Source organism: Ochotona princeps, chromosome 3 (genome assembly GCF_030435755.1).
Source record: "Ochotona princeps isolate mOchPri1 chromosome 3, mOchPri1.hap1, whole genome shotgun sequence".
Lineage (NCBI taxonomy): Eukaryota > Metazoa > Chordata > Mammalia > Lagomorpha > Ochotonidae > Ochotona > Ochotona princeps.
Window position 1 is genome coordinate 43,478,413 of NC_080834.1, and position 12,069 is coordinate 43,490,481.

The following is a 12,069-nucleotide window of genomic DNA, read 5'->3' on the forward strand; positions in this document are numbered from 1 at the left end:
ACACTCATAGGTATGTGCCGCAGTTATTCCTTATTTAAGATGATAAAATGAAAAAAGGAAATTGAAAAAAAAGTAAATGAAAGAACTGCATGTTAGCTTGAGCACTACTGTAAGTATTTTCTAAAATTTGCTAATGTCTTTGTCAAACCAATTATTTAGAGCGCTAATTTTAATGGTTCTTGACTGTTTCAAAAGTTAGTTCATAAGTGAATTAAGCACCTTTTTAAGTGAAGAATTGTATATTTAAAAGCATAATGAGGGCTCACCAAACTAACTGATATGATGTCTAACCAATATAACACCTGTATGTGTAAAAATAAGTTGTCTGAGACCAACTGGACAAGAAGCTAGGTTTTATGTTAGCATCAAAGCCATCGCTGGGGACTTCTGCAACCAGAACCTTGGCCTTGGGCCTCTGGCCTGGCACAGTAGTGTGTCACGAAGGTGACCACTTAGAATCCATCAGATCCCCAGCCAACTGCTCTCACTCCAATATGCGCAATCGCCCTCTCCCATGGACAGACAGGTGAAGCAGGACGTGTTTAAACCTTTCTCTTCTCTGCTCACTCTACTCCTGAACATGGCAACTCATGTCTAAGATATCTTCACCTTTTAAATCAACTTTATACAAATTAGGTGATTAGGAAAAGGATATCCACATAAAAAAGAACATTTGCAAACCAAAAGTCTATCCCCAAAAGGCAGTCTTCCTGGGTGTCCATGAGCAGGAAGCAAGAATAGAGGTGTAACTGGGTTCAAACCCAAGCATTCTGATAATAAGAGCTAGCAGAAGCCTGCCCTTCCCTTCTCTTGCTGTAGTTTAAATCCCATTCTCAAATTTCTCACGGGTAACCATGAAAATGTGCTGAGAATGTATAATTTTCATTGGTATTTGTTCTTAAAAGATTGAGTTAGAGATGATTTCAGATTCTAACACAAATGGGAAGGAAAAAGTTTACAAAAAGCTTAAAGGACATAGCCTTCCCAAGATATTGATATTGTTAGCAACATTGATACAGTATTATCTACTACATGAAGACTTGGTTGGGACTTAAGCAGTTGGTATAAGTACTCTGATTTCCCAGTCCCTCTCTCTCTTTTCGTATATACTTCTATATTATTGAATCCCATGTGTCGATTCATAAAACTGTTATCACAATCAGGATGCAGAGCATATCACATAAACTCCACCACACTGCCCATTTACAATCTCAACACTGATCCTGACAACCACCGATCAGTTTCTCAACAATGTACTTTTGGTATTTCAAGGATGCTATATAAATGCAATCATACAGTGCATAACATTTTGTGATTTGACATTTTTTTTATCAAATATAATAATACCTTTGAGATCCCTCCATGTTGTTGCATGCGTCAATCACTTGTTTGTTTTTTGTTCATTTTTGTAAGTGGTCATGCGCAAGGAAACTCAAAAACATTCATGGGAAAATGGAAATCAAGCAAAATTTTTGATTCTCTACATATTATTTTAAGATTTATGTATTCTTACTGGAAAGGCAGAATGACAAAGAGGAGAGACAGAAAAATCTCTGATCTGCTGGATTATTGCCTGAGTGGTCACAATGGCCGGAGCTGAGCTAATCTAAACCAGGAACTGGGAGAGTTTTTCAGGTCTCCCACAGAAGTACAGGGTCCCAAGGCTTTGGGCCATCCTCTACTGCTTTCTCCGGCCACAAGTACAGAGCTGGATGGGAAGTGGGAAAACCAAGACACGTACCAGAGCCCATATTGGATGTACAAGGCTAGGATTTAGTCACTAGGCTATAGCGCCGGGCCCTCTAAGAATTCAAAAGTAACTCAGAGATAATATGTATCACTAGAGACACTCAAATCTATATAATAAGACAAAACTTATTCAACACAATCTTTCGTTACAAATACTCTAGTTTCTATCAATCTCTATAACTTTTATTTTGTGTGAATTTCATACATTTTATATTTACATGATCCAATAATTTTCCTTCTAATATTTGATTTTATATCCTTTTGATTTACACCTGCTGCAGGTTTACTGAATTTTTGTTATTCCTGAGACCAACAGGTGGACTGTCACGTGCTGCTGCAAGTGGATGAGGGAAGGAACTCTGAACAGCCATATTTTAAGCAACAATCATCCAGTTCAGAAAACATTGGCCCCCTACTATGAGTTATTCAATTAAGCAAACATTCATCATTGCAAATACAAATAATATACAAATAATCCAATCGACTGTAGTGACACAAAACACAGACATCCAGTCAGTAAGAGCTGCATTCTGTTCAATAGTGAGTGACTGAAGTAGGCAAACAGAAACCAATTCTGGGTAATCAGCTTACCACATGAGCTGTTAAAGAACAGCAAGAATCTAATCCTGGGATAAGATGTTGTCTTGCAATAAGCATTCTCACTCCCATTTCAGGACTTTCTGAGAACCTGAGGACATTTCCTGGAATAGTTTCAAAAGATTTCATCATACTGTTACCATTTTCTATTGTCTGGGCTGCCACATTGCTGGTCTTTTGAAAAACCAAGGTTGTGGCAAAAGTCAAGTCATGGACATGTCCTTGAAATATTTCAAACCTTATTGTCACCATTTTCTGTTGTCTGGAATGTCATACAGTCGAGAAAGGACCTAAGATCCTGCAAGAAAAGCCACACTTCTTTTCAAACAGCATAAACAAGAATTCAGGTTACATAGACACATACACACCACACATGCAAACATATCTGTAACTATTTGTGTATGCATCGAAATTTACCTTTGGTAATATAAATAAGTGTGATATGTGTATAAGAAAATACACACATCTTAGTATAATAGATTTTGGAACTGTGGAGTATATTTATATTAACCATTTTCTGGACATTTATAATTGCAAATTAATGGTTTACTTTTGGGAATTATTTTGTATTAAATATTAAAATTGAGCTTTGTTTTTTTCTGAATATTCATACAATTACTGATTTAGGGTAGTTAATCTTGCATACTTTATGAACTTCTGATATTTTAATTAAATTGTTTGCAATATTATGATCCTTAGTGATGTTTTTATGATGTTTTGTACAAGTTTAGCCTTGTGATAACTCTGGGAATTATTCTGTGCTAACTAACTTTTGCGTAACTTATCCAATGTTGCATAAGTTATGAAATTCTCCAGACTCGTGTCCTTAAAGAAATGAAGCACTGTTTGAGCACTGTATGCTATTATTTCAATGTTTCAGATGGCCATTTTTCAAAATTATCAAGAATAAGCATGGAAAATCTTATAGATTGTCAATCATAACATGATAGCATGTATAAATTATTTATGGATATGGGAGTGCAAAATCAACAAAATTTATTTACAAGATGGGAAAGCAAACACACACACATATACACACGTGGGTTAGGAAGAAAAACGGCTGAGCGAACAAAGCAGAAGCCCAATGTTAACTGTGATCATTCGTAGACAAAAAACAAAATACATAATCTCTCTCAGTGAAGCTAACATCTTAGGATTTAACTGCTGTTTACATGCGACAATTAGGGGAAAAAATTAGCAGGCAGAGATGAGGAAGGATGAGGAGGGTTTAGGGCGGATGAACCCCTATGCTGCTAAATTTTGTATTGTGAAAAACATTAAATCCACTAATTTCTTTATAAATTTTTAAAAACTGTCTTCTTTGTTTTTAATATAGTCAACTTTTGCATTGCCTTAACACCCCAGAACCCTACTGAGTTGCATCACTTTGGCAATTCTACCCCCTGCATTCAAGCCAAGGGAAACAAAACAGCTTTCGATAGGCTAATCAAAGTCACTTCTGTGCTCTCTAGGAGGGCAAATTAGGTTGATTATTTTCATTGCTCAAATGCAAATGCTGTTGCACTAAAGAATCAAGATATACAATGCTTAGGTCGTGTGGAGAGTCAACATTCTCAGCATTTGAACACCCTATTTTAGAAAAACCCAGACAGTGATTTGAAATCTAGACTTAAAGAATTATATCATTAAAATTCAATGTGGACTTATTAAAAAAAGTCATGGTTCTGTGGAAAATGTCTTGTTATTTTACAAATTGGTATAATTTTTTAAATATCTGTAGTATCAATTAATATTTATAAGCAGAGAATGAGAGTCAAGGAAGATATACCAATCTAATCAGAGCATTGATCTTTCTTCTAAATTGGTGAAAGCGATACTTAATTTACAGTTTCTTCATAAAATTTGGAACTCTTACATTTTCTTGATAAACAAAAGAATATAAACAGATAATCTATCTTTAATGAAGCAAGTGTTGTTAATTACATAACTTTGACATCATTTTAAAATATTGATAAACAACCTATTTCCTCACACAGAATAGCCAGAGATGAATAGAAGATACTGCGAATGGTTGCGATAGATTCTTCCTTAGGCAAAAAAAAAAAAAGAATTTCAGATACGAAACAGAGTCTCAGGAAGGATATTAGTCAAACATCAAGGGCGAAAGTATTTCCAAGCAGAATTGTATCTCGGCAAAAAAAATGAGAACTCAGTCCATCTCATGGGTTTTACAGCTACAGGTATGGTTGGGGCTTAGTAATTTAGCATCTGCAGAAGGAGAGGTAGGCAGCTAAAGTAGATCAGACTATGATGCAAAGAGCAGATGAAGGGATTAAGAGGGTGAAGAATGAGACTGCCTTGGCAGAGAACAAGGTTGAATCCATGCTTCACCACTTTGAAGCAAAGCTGGAATCCTTCTTTTTGGCTGATTTTTGTTTTTGATTTTTTTAAAGATATATATGTATTTGTATTAGAAAAGCAGATTTTTACAGAGAGGACTGAGAGAAAAGAATCTCCCATTCGCTGGTTCATTTCCCAAATGACTGTGACAGCCAGAGCTGGACGGATCTGAGGCAACCTGAAGCAGGGAGCCAGGAGTTTCCTCTGAGTCTCCAACACAGTTGAAAGGTGTGATGATTTTGGACCATCCCCCATTGCCTTCACCATCCACAAACAGGCAACTGGATCAAAAATGGAACAACCCGGACAAAAGCTGACTTCCATTTGGGATGCTGGCACCTGCAGTTAGAACATGAGCCCGGTGGATCCATTGTGCTGGTCCCATAGACTCCTTTCTTATGATGCTTGTTGAGGAAGGTGCAGAACCTGGCAACATGGTGGAGGATATGTAGCAAGTTTTATTCAGCTTCATAGTGCATTGTCTTAACAGTCTGTGATATTCCAGGTGCAAGGTTTTCCTTACCAGCAAACATTGCTCTTTCCTTTAGATTATCTATCTGTGCTCAGACCTGAAGAGTCAATCAGTGACCTAATGAGATCTGTGAGCACAATTTCTCCTTTTGACTATATGGTTGAATAAGAGAATTCTGGTCGTATAAGGAATTTGTGATGCAGAAAAGTAGGACACCGATTTTGGGAAAGAAGTATGGAAACAGAGAAATCAACTCATAGTCAAATTGAATTTGTTAGAGAGAAATGTCTTTTGAAACGTGATGTAAAGTGTCTCTGGTGCAAGAATCCCTACGATCCAGAAGGAATAAGGACCACGCTTGCTTTCTTGCTCCTTTCTGATACCCGTTCTGATCCCTTAAGCTGAACCCAGGAGAGAACCGGGGCAACACCCAACACCGTTATCACACAGGGCAAAGCTTTTGATGTACAAACATAGGGCTCATTGCCTGTTTTACTTCTAAATGTTTCACTATATTTAACTACGCAAAAAATTCCACTGATGTTCATAAGTTCCTCTGAAACACATAGAGGCCAATGTAGATCTTGCTACTTAACAGAGGATAAAATAAGCAGGATTATGACATTATTATAAGTGGTAAGAGAAAAAATGGATAATACAGAATAAAAGCTAAAAAGTTACATTTTAAAATATACTGTAAATTAAAAGAAAATGCTTATATTGTTTGGTGATGTTTACATTTATTTAAATCTATTTATTTTTAGTTTGGTTAAACAATAAAGTTGCTTGACAAGTGATGTGTATTTTTGGAAACTGTGTATTTTAAAGAACAGGTGAATTTATGATTATTTGTCATAAATGATTGTGTCCGTTCTGCCCCAGGTGCTGAATCACCTACCCCTATTGCTTTTTATGTGGACTCAATCAGGTCTTCATTATTTCTTAGTTTTCAATTCTTCTGTAAATAGCAACTAATTAGACAGTTGCAGCCCAGAAACTGAATGCCAAACACTTGACTTGTCTCTACGCAGTATAGTTAGTCTTTCAATGTTAGCCTCTATTAGAAACTTTTTCCAGGGACTTACATATAACACCAACACAACGTTCATCACGTCCATAATGTCCAGTTTCTCCTTGAGCAAAATAGAGCTGGGCCTATTTTCATGATATCAGAAGAGCCACACTGCCATCTACCACTCCTTAGTCAAAATAAGTGTTGTGTGTGTCGTGGACCCCAAATTATGTGATCGGAATTGAGTGCACCACTGGACACATGAAGACTCCAGCTAGACTTAGCCCAGGATTTTCTGCATGTAAGACTACAACTGGAGGATGAAGATACAGTAGCAAAAACAAAACACTGTGTACATTAAAAGGCAAAGGGCCAGTACGCACTGATAGGCTGAGATCATCTTTGTTTAAACTTTTTTTTAAAGATTTATTTATTTTTATTGGAAAGAGAGATCTACAAAAAGAAGGAGAGACAGATAGGAAGATCTTCTGCCTGCTGATTCAATCCCCAAGTGGCGGCAACGGCCTCCTTCTCTCTGGTCGCTAAGCAAGATCAAGTTCACATTCAATGCTTTCAGATGGTCAAAAAGTAACTGCACTGAGAACTCGGCATACGCTTTGAATTACCTCAGATGATTCTAAGAGAAGAATCTGGCATTTTTGAAGGCATTTTCCATTAGGAAAAATGCCATTTAGCATGTAAAACTCCTTTCATATAGTGTAGAGTTTGCATTTCAATTATCTACCCTAAGTTCAGCTTACATTTTCCTTTACTAGAATTGCTGTTGCTGGAAATGTACTTAATCATGCAGGCTAACCTGGACCCCACATCTAGTTTCTGTCACCTGCCTTAGAAGTAGATCCAGATTCTACAGGAGCATACCAAGATGTATTTCCTATTTCTCTGTTACAGTATGAGAAGGAGATTTACCATTGACTCCCATCACACATTTTTGTAGAGGGGCTCCTGCATGTGAGGTTAACACAATATGGGTGAATCCCATGTCAATTGACAAATCAGACCCTTACCTGTGACTTCAGTTACCGTCTCAGCTTTTTAACTTACAATATTTCATTCGTAGAATGATTCTGTGGAACGGAATTCTTAGGCTCTGAGGAACGGACAGTCAAAAGTAACTGATGCCTTCCTCCCATCTCTCTTATCCCTTTTCTTTCTCCTCTCAGACAGAAGGATGTAAGACAACTTGCATCCGAAACTAAACACTTCAATTGACTATAGGGCATCTGGTAGTTGCAGCTCTGTTCAAATTAAATTTTTTTTTTTGCCTTCAATTTTATCACTTTTTGTTTCTTGACGCTCACCAGTGGGGACCACAACCTAGCCTGGGTGTCCCCTTTGATCCCCAGTCGGGCCTGTTCCCAGCCACAGATTTCACACCTGCGGCCAGTTGCCCTGACCCAACTTGGCATAGCACCTCCCCTGTCGTGGCCTTTGCCTTTTGATGCTGTACTGTCCACTGACCAGGCCTGCCCCTCTCCAAATTCTCACTAGTGAGTGCTGGAACTTGGCCCTGCTGAGTCTGCTCCCATCCTTGATTCATGCAAATTCTTAGATGTGACCACCTAGCCCAGCATAAGCTGTACTCTAGCTTAGTTTCTGCATTTGATGGTGAGCTAAGGTTTGCTTGACCCTGCCCGGTCCACCCCTTCCAAAACCAGCCCACACATTAGCCAGCTGTTGTAGCTATCTTGCCCAGCCTGCACGACTCCCAGGTCTGAACCATGTGCTCACCAGCAGGAGCTATGGCCCATTAGAGGAGCTTCCCATGTTCTCTCATTCGACCCATTCTCAGAATCAGAGCTCATATGTGCCAACAGGTGCTAGGCCCTTGTCTGGAAAAATCTTCTCCTTCACCTTGATCTAGTATGAGCCAGTGAATATTGTGACCCGGCTGGCCCCATGGCCAGGATGCATGGGGGTATTGTAGCCTGGACCTGCCCAGACTATTCTCTGTCCCTGTACCTGTGAGTGTTGGCAGGTTCCATTGTCACACATCGCTTAGCAGATCACTACCCCAATTCGAGCTAACCAGTGGGACTTGCATTTCCACAGGGTTTGGTCCACATATCCCCCACAGAATCTTCCCCCAGACCTGGTTCTCTTGCATATTGGTTAGTGTCATGACACTCTCTAATACGACCTGTCCCCTGTTCCAATGTTCAGGCAGGTACTAGAATCTAGTCTGCTAGACAGGCCCCAGCACTACCTGTTGCATGGACTTGTGCATGGTGGTCAACAATGTTCCATGCTCACAAGTCCTACTCAGGACTCCCATGTGGGCTGGTGCATGAGTTTGACCCATACAGATCTCCAAATCTCTCTCCTTCAAGCCACCAGGTTTCAGTCCCCTCACTTACGTGCACGTACAATGGCCTTGTTGTTCCTAGTCCCTCAGGATTCATTCCTCGCCTTCACATACTGTGGCCTTATCCATGGATGTCCCTAGGCAGTAATGCCAGGTCCCTGTGACCCCAGAGCTCGCCACCGGGCAGCCAGTGAGTGAAGCCCAGCTCTGTTACTGCTGTGGTCACCAACAATCCCAAGATTGGCCCACTGTGTGGCAGTGTTGGATGTGGAGCTAGAATCCCCAGCAGGAAGTCTGGCTGGGCATGGGTTCTTCCAGCCACAGCAACGTGGTTGGGAGATTCAGCTACCTGCACCTCTGAGCAGACTTACCAGGACTTTGCCCACTAACATGGTGGTGGTGGGTGCAACCATGATTCTGGACATGCCCAGAGTCATCCAAGATCAGCCCGCACTGTGATCACTGTGGATGGAAGAAGTTCTCCAACTTCAGGCTTAGAAAAGACCCGGATTCACCCACTGCTTGGCAAAGGTGGACGGGGAGCTAGGATCCCCAGCAGGAAGCCTTACTCAGCATGGTTTCTTCCAGCCACAGCACATGGCTGGGAGCTTCAGACACCTATACCCCTGAAGATACTTACCTGGACTCTCCTCTCATTCTGTAAGTCTTAACATTTTTTTAAAAAAATAAATGTGTACAGCTTTAGTGTTTGCTTTTAATACCCTACTTGAAAAATAAGAAACTCGGTCCTATTTAAGGATACATTTCCACTGTGTAGGTAAACCTCAATTCTTCCCATTTTTATTGATGAACATGCAGTAGAGTTGTATGACTTAGTATATTACAGGTCGCCTTCTCAGGGTCAAATTGGAAATAAGAGGAGAAAATTATTCTGTCTGTCTCATACAACTGCATTTTTTTATATCATTGCAGGCAATCACTAGAAAACATATTGGTGAAGAAAATGTTCCCTCACAGCAGGAATGGAAATTTTGATAGGCAGAGTAGTTTTAGTTGTGAGTTAAAAGTACTTCCCTGAGATTTTGTTTTATTTTGTCTCCTGGTAGGGTCCACTCACAGAAAGTTTAAACATGGCAGGGTGTCATCAAGCTAATGTCTGGTTACAAAATATTTGACAATAATCTATCGACATGCCAATAACAGAAGTTAAAATAAACAAGACAAGGATTACAGTAGTGTGGAGAAAAGCAAATTTAAGTTTTCAAACACAAGCAAACTTCTGGACAGGCGTATTGGAAAACAAAGCATATTAGATAATAATTCTCAATTTTGAAGTCACTTCTTAATATTGGGTAGCGTATCTTTCAAATACTGCTTTTCATTTTATTAATTTTTGAGATAATAGTGTTACTAACCTATTTTTCTTAATGCTTCAGGAATGTTTTACATTGCTTCTAAGGAAAGGATATTGTGACAAATACAAATTTCAGAAAACACAACACTTATTATCCCATGGGTATTTTTTTCCACTTCATTCTGTTATTCTTCCTAATTTCTGAAACTGTAAGTGAAACATGAGTTATTGAATTTTTCAGGAGAAAACTTATTCTGTACCATGTTCAGCCTGTAATATGTGCATTCAACTGGCTGTAGATTCAACATATTTGGATATAAAGTTGTATACTGGAAAAATTACAGTCGTTGCAATCCTTGCATTTTATTATTCCCTATACCATGTTGCATAAGGAATGCTTCTAGATTGTCACATAGCACAGGTGTTTTAAATAACCTAGAGGTCATAAACATAAGAGGATATAAGCGTGTATGTACAAGTTTACCACATTTCATTTTAATTTGAGAGACATCCCAGCTGCTTGAGCCATGTTCTGTTTGTCAGCAAGGTGTGCATTATCAGGAATCTACGCTGGAAATGGAAACGTGTGACTGGGACAAGATAATCTGGTATAGGAAGTAAACAGCCCAAGTGTTATTTTAACTGTTGCTTTAGTGAATAGCCATATAGAATACGTTTTGTAATGATTCAAATTGTTCATGAATTTCGAAATTCCCAGAATCAATCTACCATGAACACAGAATATGATTATGCTGGAATTAAAAGTCTAGTCCTCCTCCCAAGACTATCATCCTCATTGGATTCTATTGATTTTTCAGATTCTAAATAGACCAAAATATATTGATTAATATTTTTCAGGTTACTCAATATAGTGTAATTGAAGGAACTGTTGACATTTTAACTCAGGAAAAAAAAAGTAGGTGCTAAACCTTAACAGTCATTCACAAAAATAAGTAGTTTTAGACTGGTAAAGTTTCCATTCCTTGGTAGGTTGGCCTTTTTTTTTTTCATTTTTTAAAAAATGTTTTATGATACAGTTACATAGGCTTTGGGATCTCCCTTACTCTTGTCCCATATCTACCATCCCCACCGCCCCCCCCACACACTAATTTCCTCTCTATTATTACAATAATATACTTCACCATAAATAATCATACTTCCATTCTGCTATTTAACTGTACCTTGACACTGCAGGCATGGACAATGGCAGAGAGTCTAGCATCTTATTGTCAAGATACAGTTAACAGTCCATCTTTGATCTGGAAGTATACATGCGTATTGGACTGTATCCTCACATCTGGATATGATCGCCTCTGTTACACAGTAACTATGCATCGCCCTAAATGAAAAGTCACAAAACAAAATCATCAACAGGAAGACAAATAAAAATCTATAATTTTTTTTTCATGTGCACATTTAAGAATCTTTTCATTATGTTCCGCTAAATATAGCTTGATTATCAGGTGTCATAGTGAAGATGGTTTTTGGTCAATCTTAATGGGAGTTCTATGCCCTTCCTTTATATTGTTTCCCAGTTCATTTTCCATACTAGGGGGTTTTCTATTTAATATTTCATTGAATACATATTTAAATATAACATCTCTGTCTCACCATCTGAAACTCCTATGAATCTTATATTTGGCACTGAATTTTTAATTTGCTCAATTGTGTCTTTCATTTCTTATAATTCTGTTGGATATCATATTTTTTCAGTGTTGCTATTTCTTGTGTGGCTTGACCTTTTAATGAGCTCCATAATTTGAGGACTGGAGTTAATGGAAGAACCTAATATGTGAATTTTGGATTTGAGTAAAGATTTTAAGGTCAGTGTTCTTACTTTTTCACAAAACACACACACACACACACACACACACACAGAGAAGTTTAAACAGATACCATATGATCACGGACCTCAGGATCTGAAAGTACAGGAGTGAAAGACACTCATACCTCATGCCAAGCCTCTTTCCACGATGTGAACAGCATCTTGTCCTCACTTCGGTTTTGACATCCAAAGCCATTCTTAAGGTGTCCTCTGTTAGGGGAACTATGGTGAGATTAATTGGGCTTAACTGAGTGTAGAAAAATCCACCACATTTTTAGTTCATTCTCTTCTATGCGTTTTTTTTACCTTGACATTTCAAATCCTTTTTGTGTTTTTTTTAATGATTTATTTATTTTTATTGCAAAGTCAGATATACAGAGAGGAGGAGAGACAGAGAGGAAGATCTTCCATC